Genomic DNA, 11,537 nt, shown 5'->3' on the forward strand with positions numbered 1-11,537 from the left:
TACCCTGAGCTGTCCTTCGGTGTCCCTCCTGCTCTCATCTCCGCAGGAATGGCTGGGGAACTCACCAGTGGGGCTCCTCCTGACCCGATTCACCTTGGGGCTAGGCTGTCCTGGCATGAGAGGAGTGACAGACTCTGCTGTTTGTGTGACAAGTGCATGTGCTGCCCTGTCCTCCCTTCCCAGGGCTTAGTGTTTTATCATTAAATGGGAATCACAGCATTGCCAAACCTGAAAAGCTACCACAGGTCTCACAGTAGCAATTACTCTTCTAATGAGGGCTGAGTGAGTGAATGAAATGATGCTGTTACTGTTTGTGTCAAGGGATGATCTGAAGACCATCACATCATGCTGGGCACTGGGACCTCACTCTGGCACTGTGTTCCCACTGGTTGCCCCATCTCTGGATCAGTACATGGCTGAGTACATGGTCCTCTGGACCTTCAGATGCTTGACACTTGATATTTTCCTGATTTTTGAATAGATTGCTCTGTACAAACAGTATAACAAGGTAAACATTGTGCTCCATATGACAACCAAGAAAAATACTGTAAGGGTACCTTAAAGGCTGAGATGGGTTCAGAAGACAATGCTGACTTTGCGTCAATGTCAGGGGGAGAGTCATTGCTCAGGTCCTGGAAGTTGTAGGAGACAAAACAGCACTTTCTATTGCTTGTGGCTCAACTTGTATGGACTTGTTCCTAGGATCAATTCCATATGCTGCTAATGACAATACAGTTTGCCAAGGGAAATGAATTGATGACAGCATTTTAGTGCTTCTCCATGAGGCAAATGGGTCAGGTTTCTTTATTTTTGCCATTTAGTGCATCTAGTACATCTAGTCTCTCAAATCCTAGCTGCAACCCAAGATATATATAGGCAATTCAGACCTTTGTTTTAACACCTTCTGAAAGACGATAAAGTAAGTCATTAAAATCTCCACCAGAGTGAAATAAGAGGTGAGATTCTGATAGTTGTAAACTAGGCGGCCAGCTAAAGGAAATCCAATTATTTGTGGTACTGCAGGGTTTTGGTGCAGGATCACATCAAAAGTGGTAGCCAGCAGCACAAAATTTACTTCACTTTGGCTTGATGCTTGTCACAGTTGCTACACAAACATGAAAATTCATCATCTGCTACTGTTCCATGTTCCTATCACTCTCTCTTTCTTGCATCAGAAGAGATTTGTCTTCACTCTCTATCAGCCACCACAGTGATTGTCTCACTGTGACTTTGACTATAATTATAATTGTCTATAGATCCTGCACGGATCATTCTGACACTGAAAGATTTAAGAGGAGAGTTAAGCTCCAGAATCGATGTTAACAAGTCTTTACTTGGGACCCTTATTTAATAAACTCTCATAGCCTCTAGCAGTGATTTACAAAACTGACCTTCACTGACTGTAAAACCAGAAAATCAGTAAATACATTTCTTCAGAAAGTAATGGATGCTTCCTTATTGGAAATCTCCATGGTACCTGAGTCGTGGCCACAGTTTTACCTTCCCCAAAGCATTTCTGCTCTAACTTTGGAGTAGATGATTTATTGCCCTGCAAAGGGCAGAATAAAGCTAAACTTCTTGTTCAATGCACATTAAGATGTTGCAGCAGAAGTAAAAGTGGCTGATTACTTGCAGTGCAGAGCCTCTTCCCACGTCTAGCAGAACTGATAGTGTTGTTTTAAATGGTCCAAGTTATAGGAGTCTGAACCAAATGTTGTAAAAGATATGGTATGGAACATCTAGGCTTTGATGAAGACATGGCTGGCTAACCTAACAAGCATTCCTTGGCTTAACAACCCTGCAAAAAAGTGCAATGAGTTGTGTGGCTTGGAGTTCAATATTGAAGATTTCTGCTTTAAAAAGTAAAGGGTAAAAACAGTAATTGAGTTGGCATTCTGTTCTGGCAGACAACGTGGCATGGGGACCATGCCCCCAGTGAAAATGCCATGGAGACAATGTGTCTGCTCCTACCCATCACATCGCTTTCCATGCCAGTGGCTGACTTCAATCCATACACAAAATCCAGGCTGCTGGCTGCAGTGGTATTTACAAAGGTGAAATCATGCAACTGTTACTGAAGCCTGCTCGTTGCTGATTGGAAAAGTCGATAAGCATTTTACAGATGATGGGTTTGGGCAGAGGTTCTGAAGTGACTCTGCTTCCTTTTACCCTCTGATTTGACTGCTGGAGATGCTGTGTGTACTTCACGTTAAATGGGTAATAAAGGATTATTAAGTGACACAAGAGTGTTAAGAAGTGCTATCTACAAATCAGTATAAAATATTCCAGGCTATTATAAGGCTCTATTACAAGAAAATGGAAGGATTTTGCATCAGTTGATTAACCAGTTATGAAACTGTGCCTCTCATTAAACTTTCATAGGACATATTAAATGTACAGTTGTAAATGAAAGGCGACTAGGCAATTTATTGCAAAACAAATGGATTGATATGATAAAAAAGGGGGCTGTGCTTTTGTGTGGGGATGCTGTCAAGAGGAATAGGAAGAGCACTCCCAAAAATGAGAATGCCACAATGTGCTTTTACTTCAAAACAGAGTCCTGGATCTGCCCTGTTAGAAAAATCTATCACTGAGACTTGAGTGAAGTATTATCTAACCATCTGAGACACAGCCCTATAATTCATGGGTCATTGACACAGTAGAGAAGATCAGTTCTGGCTATTGTAGCAGCAGAGGGACTCTTAATCCATGGATTATTAACGTGGAAAATTGAAGGGGCTGTTACAGGCTTGTGGTTTATTAGACTATTGTGGATTTAGAGAGCTTTAATTTGAAGATTATGGACACAATGGAGTGCAACAGATCCCTTGACAATGTCAGTGGCAAGGCTTTTGTACAGGAGAAAGCTTCTGCCTGAATTCTGTCCTTCCTCATCCCACAGGATACTGCTTAGGAAAACACTTATGGGGCTGCAATCACCTTTGAAGCTCATTTGATCAAAGCAACTCAGAAACCCACTTCTCTGAAGATAATGTTCCCTCAGCTCTCCAGTCTGGAAATTATTTTGTTCTAGCAAGGCTTTTCTTGCCAGCACTTGATTTTCATCCCCTGTTGCTGTTTTGTCTTGTAAAAATGTGATGCTACATCATGTTTGTATAACATCATTAGGTCCGTGGGATACTTTGCAGGACAAGTGAGCTCAGTGTGTTATGTGAATAACAAGGAATGAAACCTTGGACCTTCACTAGCAACAGCTTTGTGAAATACCCTCCTGCCCCTGATCACCACCTTAAAAGCACAGAGTGAGCTTATCTCTGCTCCCCATCCACCTTGAAGGACTAATAGAGATGTGAGGAGTTTGTGGGTATGGAGAGGCACAGTGAGGCTTGAACATAACCATAGTTCCAAAGACAACAGCCTGCTCTGAAAACCCAGCAGGGAGAGTTTCTTCCCTGCCCAAGAATGTTGTAATGTTGTACTTTTACCCTTCTCTGTCTCAAAAGAAGGGAAGGAAAATGGGAATTGTTACAGAAAACACTGCAGGTTAGGGTTGAGGGAGACTCAGAACTGGCATTGGGGTAAGGTCTGTAACTGCAGTGTTCCACTGCTCAGCACAGGCATGAACTGGAAACTTTCTTTCTCCATTCTCTGATTTATGTTGGCAGTACAGAGGAGGAGCTATGAGCAGACCAGCACAGAGGGGCTGGCTGGATCAAGCTCTTGGCTTGTCTTCTGTGCCCATGCTCAGCTCGAGGTGTCTGTGCCTGCACAGGTCGTTCTGCATCTCTTCCATGGCTGTCTGCAGCTGGGGAGTGCACTGAGGAGAGCAGGAAAAGGAGGAGGGAGGAAAGCCAAAACACCATCTGTGCGGGCAGTGTTTGGTTTGCTGTGCTCTTGTCCAGAAAAAGCACGATTTGTTCATGGAGCTTCTTGCTGCTGGAAGCTGAGGAAGCCAAAGCATGAATGGGATCAAAAGGAACTGCACAAACCCATGGCTGGCAGCTCATGAATGGCTTTTGAATGATATCTCAGCCACAATATGGACACCAAGATTTCTAGCAACACGGAGGACAACGGGAAGAACAGCCATGCTTGTCCTCTTGTCCAGGTTATTTCCCAAAGTTGGATACTTCCTACTTCTATTAGATTTCATTTTAGGGCCAGACAAAACCTTAAAAGCCAGGGGAAGGAAGAAGGCAGCTACACAAAATAAACTACTGTGTGTTTGTGAATTGGGGAACGGGAAGCAAAAAGGAAGTAGGGAGTTCTCCCAGGCCGAGACAGGTGAACTGAATGCTCCAGTTCCCTGCCCAATATCAATGAGACAGAGTCACCATCAGCTTGTGACAGACAAAGCATGTGCAGGACTTGAGAAGGCAGCTCAAGAATTTCTAGGAACAGCAATGGGTACTGGGACAGTCCCCACCCTCTGATGCTCCAGTATGTACCCAAAGGCTTGGTATATACACAAAATCCAGCAGTCATGATTAAATTGTAAGATTGGTTGAATGATTATTTTAATTGAAAAAAATATATTTTTACTTGAAATATACTCCTGTTTCTCAACTATGGTTATGTTACACATAAGTAGTATAATACACATAAGTACACATAGTACACATAAGTAGTAAGATAGTTTGGTTTATATTTGAACAGAAAATGTTTAATATTCAGCATGGGAATAGTTATTTAGTACAAATAACTATTTCTTCAATATTAATTTCCACTTCAAGTATTTACATTTTTTTGCTTTCCCTCCCTTGCCCTCTTCCATTCCTCTCCCCATCAAAATTTACTTATATTTACCAGGAAATATATGTGGTTTAGAGCAAAGCAAAACAAATGATGGATTGAGTGTATTTGCAATGCCCTTTGAAAACTGTTCCAGTGTTCAAATACTGCTCAGTTTTAGTCCTCTAAGTATTCTGTGCTTACTGCTGCAACATGTCATCCTACACAGCCAGGAAGTTGTACAAGATACACAAGAGTCAAGCCAACAGGATAAAATCCAAGTGATATTTTAGCCAGCTTTTGAAACGAGTAGAATTTTGTGACCCAGAACTCCAGAAATTAATATTATCTCAGCAGTCAAACACAGATGGTCCACATGAAGTTTTCTGTGCAACTTCTAATTTGACATGTAAAACATTTTGTATAATTTTTTAAAATATACTGTGATTTTGAGCTCTATGCTATTTAATAAGGCACATATTGTTGCAAAGGAACAAAGACCTGAGACATGTTAGGTTCAGGAACACTGCCAGGTTTAAGCAGCTTTCAGAATTTGTGTAGCCAAAGATGCCTGATTTTTTTGACAAGCACTGTACATGCAACTCCATGAAATGGGAGCACACCTTTTAATGGTGATGTGCTGGACACCTGCAAGGAACTCTGAAAATTTCAGTCACTCTGACACACTAAACTCTCAAATAGTGGGAAACTTTCCTTTGATTTCAGCAGATGTCTCCCACAAGTATGCAAGAAAATGTTTGTCTTTATATTATCAGCAGTTTTTATATTACAAAATAGCCAAAGGTCAGAATTTCATTTTCTCTCGGGCATGGTGCTGAATGAACAATAGCTGAATAACTGTATCTGGATTCAGTCACTGATTGCATTCCCTCAAGATATTCTCACAATCACTTATTCTTCCATTTCTGCCCAGTAAAGTGGCTGGAGTTTGGTAAAGCTGGAGTCAAAGGGGTGTGTGAGGTAAAAATACAACTGAGGTAGGTGAGAGGTTCTACTGGTGAGAATATGAAGGAAGGAAAGACATGGAGCTCCTGGAGCTCGGGGCATCACCCTCCCTGTGAGAGGATTGGGAAACAATGCATATTTTGGCCTTTTGGTTGCTAATGTTCAGAGCAGAATTCCATCCTAATTTCAAGTGTTTTGCTAGCAGATGAAGCTTTTCTACTGAAATGTAGGAAACAGAATGGTTGTGTTTGATAGTCATGTTCAGAGGGGATCCCTGGGCTGCTGTCAAACACTCCATGCTCTATGTGGGGAATAGGAGCTCCCATTGCCATTGCCATGTGTGAATAACACTGTCTGGGCAACCGTATGGAATTACTCCTACTCAGGCTACTGCTCTCCTCTGTCTGGTGGCCTTCCTGTACAGCAAGGTCACACTGGGAGCCATCAGGAGACTGCTGTCACTGACTCAGAGCAAGCCTGGCCACTTCTCCTCCTCAGCTTTGGCAAGATAACCATCTCTGCTGGGAAGAGCCAAGGTGGGGATCTCTTTCTTTACTTGATCAAAGCAATTCAATTACCTCCTTTTAGAGCTTTATGTATTAGCATCACATAACATCTCTTTTCACTTAACTGCTCCAGCCATTCATTATCCACTCAGATGGAACCTGGCAGAGCTTCCTGTATTCAAGTTTTTTTGGATCAGTAGTTATATCTGTTATTGGTCCAGAAAACATCAGCTTTCATCTGGCCTCTCCCTTGCATGGACCTTTTCCTTTCAAACCAAAATTTTTGTTTAAATATTTAAACATTTATTTGTTTAAGTAGCAAACACATGCATCCTCTACTCTTGTCAAATTTCACTAGACTGCATTTCTCTGGCTTTGCTTGTTATCTTATGGCTCAGCAGATAATGCATTAATGACCTGCACAAAGCCCCAGCAGGATATATCCTAGGGAGAAAATGGACAATGTCTGGATTTCTCAGTAGTTCTTCATTTGGAAATGTTACTCAGAAAGATGTTGTGACTCCGATGAAAAAAAATCAGCTGCTCCTTTGCAGATACTACATGGAAAGATCTTCCATCTTTACTTGCCTTGACTCAAAAGTTGCTGGTGTTTCCTAGAGGAGCACTAAGCTCTGTGTTTGTTAGTCCAATAAATGGCCGTCACTTAATGCTCCAACCAATCCTCCCAGCAATTACAATCAGCAGGGTTCCCATGCTGTGCATCAGTGACGGCTCCTGAACTTGCTTCAGTAACTTCCCATGAGTTAACACAGCTGAAGCAGGCAAGTCAAACTACAATTACTTAGTTTTGTTGGGGGATTTTGAAGCCTGGTTTCCTAAAGAGATTTCCACCATCACACTGTAAGTCTCTACACCTGAATATGTTGTTAAGTTCTATACAAATTTGACAGACAGCTAGGTATGTCAGCAATAGCAAGATAAGCCACTGAGCAGAGATTAAATCCGTGCCACTCAATCAGGAACAAAAGTTGACCTGTAATCTCAAGTAAATCTCCAAATCCCTCAGACTACTCATAGGAAAAGCATTCCTGCTATAGGAGATGTTCTGACTTGGGATTTGTGTGTTACTACCCAGAGACTGGCCCAGCCCTGAACCAGGGAGCCAAAGGAAACAAGGCTTTGCAGCTTCTGTTGCTCACAGATTGGCTTCTTGTTAAACTCCCTCCTAATTTCACTGTCAGAGATGCGTGTGAACTTTTGGGCTTTTGTTTTAAATACACAAAGGTGTTTTTTCCATTAAATATTGTGTAACTGTGCTGGGAGGTGCATTTCCAGTACTTTCTTTAGTAATAATTCTTGAGCACGGATGGGAAACTGAACCCGAGGGCAGGGAGTGCAGAAAGCATTATTGCATTAGAGACAGGATGGTAGGCTGAGAACATCTCTGTGTGGGACCATGACTTGTAGAAAATCAAAATATAAATGTGCCAGATTCATATAACATGGTGCAATGACTTCATGATCCCAGAACCCTGCCTGGGACGTTTACATTTGGACCACAGTGGTCCTGTGAGGAATGCTGATAGAACTGTGAGTTCCTGACAGGGCTCAGGTCAGTTGTGTGGTAGGGGGCTGATTTTCAGCTCTGTGTGTTTAGTAGACCCTCATGACCAACTGCACACCCTGTCAGTGCTGAGTAAAGGTGCTGGAGCTGAGCCCTGCTTTCCTGTGTGAAGCTTTCCTCCAAATCTGCAGCAGCATCTCCTGCTCAGTGGAAAAGAAGGAAAACAGTGATGCTGTCTGGGCTCTGGGTACCATTGCCCATGTGAGGACAGTGTTCCTGATGATAAATATTTCATAGGTCGTTCATGTCTGATAAAGGTGAGCAGCAATACATTAAACTTTTCATATTCCTTCATCTATCTCCTTTTTTCAATGACTTGTTTTCTGGAGTGCCTCACTCTCCTGATCCTTCCTGGTGAGGAAGGAAATCACTGGTTTTGACATTTTCTAAATAGGAAGAGCCAAGACAGAGAAAACTTCATCTCCTGAAGCAAATTAGGAGAGAAAGAGGCACACAGGTAAATTCTCAGAATTCTCCCAAGATGTCCAGCTCCCCTGAGCATCAGGTATTAAAGAAATTCCTATAAGTTTTCTATTTACATCTTTTCTAACCTAAATCCCTCTGAATGTCTGGTACTAACTCATCTACCCGTGGTTACAGAAAGAATTTGATGTATCATAGGAAACTGATCCTTTTCCAATAACAAAACCAGGGTTTAGTTGCTGTCTTCTCCATCTCACAGGCTGCATTCTGGAGAGCTTGCCAGCTTGAACTGGACACTTTATTTACGGAGGGAAACTCTCAAACTGCTTTGCATCAGGAACAATGTATATGTATACCTGTATATTAGTATATAGAAGTGTATCTATATAAACATACATAGTGTGTGTATGCATATATGTATGTACAAAATACATTTATAGTTCTAAGAAAATAAGAAATGAGAGAGAGGTTCTGAGATTACAAATTCTCATCCAGGGGAGAATTACACCTGTTGCCAGTGGCTTATGAAAACCTTTGAAGGGTGAGTGCTGCATTGCACTACATTCCTCACAAAACTTAAGGATGGTAAATGAACACTAATAAATTCTGAGTAGCTTTTTTCTTTTTTAACTTAATTTTCCCAGTAAACTCCCTCCTACCAGAAGTTCAGCTGGGACTGCTTACTTAAATTTATTTTGCTTAAAACAGGAACTGAGATTTAAAACCATTATTAATAAACAGTTTATTTTTTACTGTGAGGCATCCAACCTAAGTCATAAATTATTGTCCACTTAATTAAAGACACTCACCTTTCCAGCTCTTGTTCTAATCAGCTCAATCTAAAGCAAATAAATTCAGTGCTTTGCCAGTTCTGTCAAGGACTTTGGTGTGCAAGGAGTGTCAGGGACTCACCACTCCAGGTGTCACTGGGCTCTGTTGGAGCTGATTTTCAGAGGCCCTGGGACATCCTTGAACTTGTGGGAACTCTGACTCTTCATCAGCAGATTGTCTAAGATATGGACTTACATGCCTGATCAACAGAGTGAGCTCACCCCTTGTCTTTATTTTCTTCTTTTTTTCCTTGAATCCAAGAGTGGATCTGTGAGAAATTAAAATAACTTGGCCACAGCTATCCTGGAAGAGCAAGTCTGCCATTGATGTAGCCAGCAACTTGCTCAACGACCCCTCAAGCTAACACAGATACAAGATCATTTTCTATGAAATGGAGGGGGATGTTTCAGGCAGCTGGTTGAAGAGAGGACCATGTCTGTGACTACCTTTCATAGCAAAAAAAAATTCTCATTTTCAGTCTTTTCTACAGCTGACTCTGTAAACCTCCTGAGTTCAGGAGTAACCAGATGAGTCCGTGGAAAACAATTCCACTCACAGCTAGGAGATACAAATAGGAAGCTATCACCTTGACCCCAGAAATTACTCATAAAGTTTGTTAGAGAGGCTTCAGGAGAAATGAGATGGGAAACAGAAGATAAAAGTAGCTGGAAATGTCTGGGTTGGTAAAATTCACCCCACTTCTGGGGTAGCTGCAAAAGAGGGGACAATGGGTTAACCTTTGTTTATAGAGATGTGTCAAAGGTGTGAATTCCTCTTCTCTGCATCTCACCCTTCACTGACTTCTGTTCCCAGTCCTGGTAAGCTCCAATGGCATCTGCTGTGATTCCTTGAGAGAGAGCCTATGGTGTCTGCAGACAGGAGAAACCACAACATGGCAGGAATTACAGGTAGGTAAGTGTTATTCTGAAATCACACAGAATTTGACCAGCCAACTCTCTCTGTTGTCTACTCTGTCAGGCCCCAGAAAGCTGCCTTGATCCTCCGTGTTTGTGTGGGAGGGCAGACAGAAAAGGGATGAAAGGCTCCTTTTGTAATGTCTTTTCAAGCATCTAAGCCATCTCTGCTGACCAAGTCACTACTTCAGTGACGACATCATCTGCCCAGTGACATTACCACTGGTTTGCAGTGTGATAACACTTCTCAGAAAGGGAAATTTAATCCATTGGATTACTTTACTGAGTAACTGGGGCAAAACATACAAACAGGGAAATTTTGCAAGGCCAGAGTTTGTTTTTACTTATGACATCCTTTAAAACAAAGGTTAACCTTCTGCTCAGAGAATTCCTTGTAGGGCTAAGGTTCAAAACTGAAAGTAGCAGCCCTGCAGAAGTGTGTAGCAGTAGATGTGACTGGGAATTGTGTAGCAAGTTGGAGGTTATGATAAATCTGAATTCTTATGAGAATATATGAGGGCTGGGGTGCTGCTATTTTGGGTTGGTTTCTCACTTTATGAATTTTTAATATTACTTACTATTGCAGTTGAATGCTTCGTAGGTTATTCTTGATTTAAAAAACCTTTTTAGGTTGGAGAGAGGCAGAAGAGAATGACAAATGCAGCCTGGGAGGCTGTACCAAACTCCTCCCTTCTCAGAGGTAGATGTCATCTGAGCTGGTTTGGGATTTTTCCCCTTAGCAGCTCTGTCCAGGGTCCAGGTTCCCATGAAGCAGGACCATTAACTAAAGCCTGAGAGTGCTGGACCAGGCACATTCTCTGCAGAATGGCCTTTCATGCACTGCAGCTAAACTGGAGCTGCTGCCACTTTACTGCATTGGGTCCTGTGTTTTTGGATTTAACTTCATTTTCTACTACAGGCCTCCTGGTATGTAAGAAAGCAAATTCAAGCTTGTTGCTGTGTTGAGTGAGGCAAACTTGCAGGGGGAAATTCTCCTCCTTCTGTAGTTCATGATGTTCTTCTAAACTATTTATAAATGGGTCTGCTGCAGCCAGTGTTTGCATTTGGACAGCCTTGCTGTTCTCATTTTCAAGGCTTCTCTCAGATCTGAAATAAAGGTCAGGTTGACTCCCCTCATTTGAAATAAGAGAGGAAGAAAGTTAACCCTGTAAGCAGGTGGCTCTAATGCAGTAATTCTCAGAAAAATGAGTACATCTTCCTCTCCCTTTGGCTCCATTTTAATTTCTCTGCCCTCTTCATTAGCTGATGATAGTTCTAACTTCCTGCATTCTTTTAAAGAGATCCCTCTGCAAATCATCATCAGAGATTCATGAATTTCAGAGATCTGGTAAGCAGCACAAATCACACACTTCTGGCCTGCACTTGCCAGAATCCCTGGATAAATTTTCAGCTGAGTTTATGTTTCACCTCCCTCCACTCTACACAACAATAATATATGGATCCATTTTTCCCAAAAAAGCTTGCACCAAAATCAAACAATCCACTTCATGAAGGATTATTTTTTTGCTGATTGAGAGGTGTTTGGAGATGACAGGCATCTGATCTCATCCTAAGCCTTAAATTGCTGTAAACCCTGTATTGGTTTACTTTTTACTTCAG

This window comes from Sturnus vulgaris, chromosome 11, assembly GCF_052056855.1.
Source record: "Sturnus vulgaris isolate bStuVul1 chromosome 11, bStuVul1.hap1, whole genome shotgun sequence".
In the NCBI taxonomy this organism is placed as follows: Eukaryota; Metazoa; Chordata; class Aves; order Passeriformes; family Sturnidae; genus Sturnus; species Sturnus vulgaris.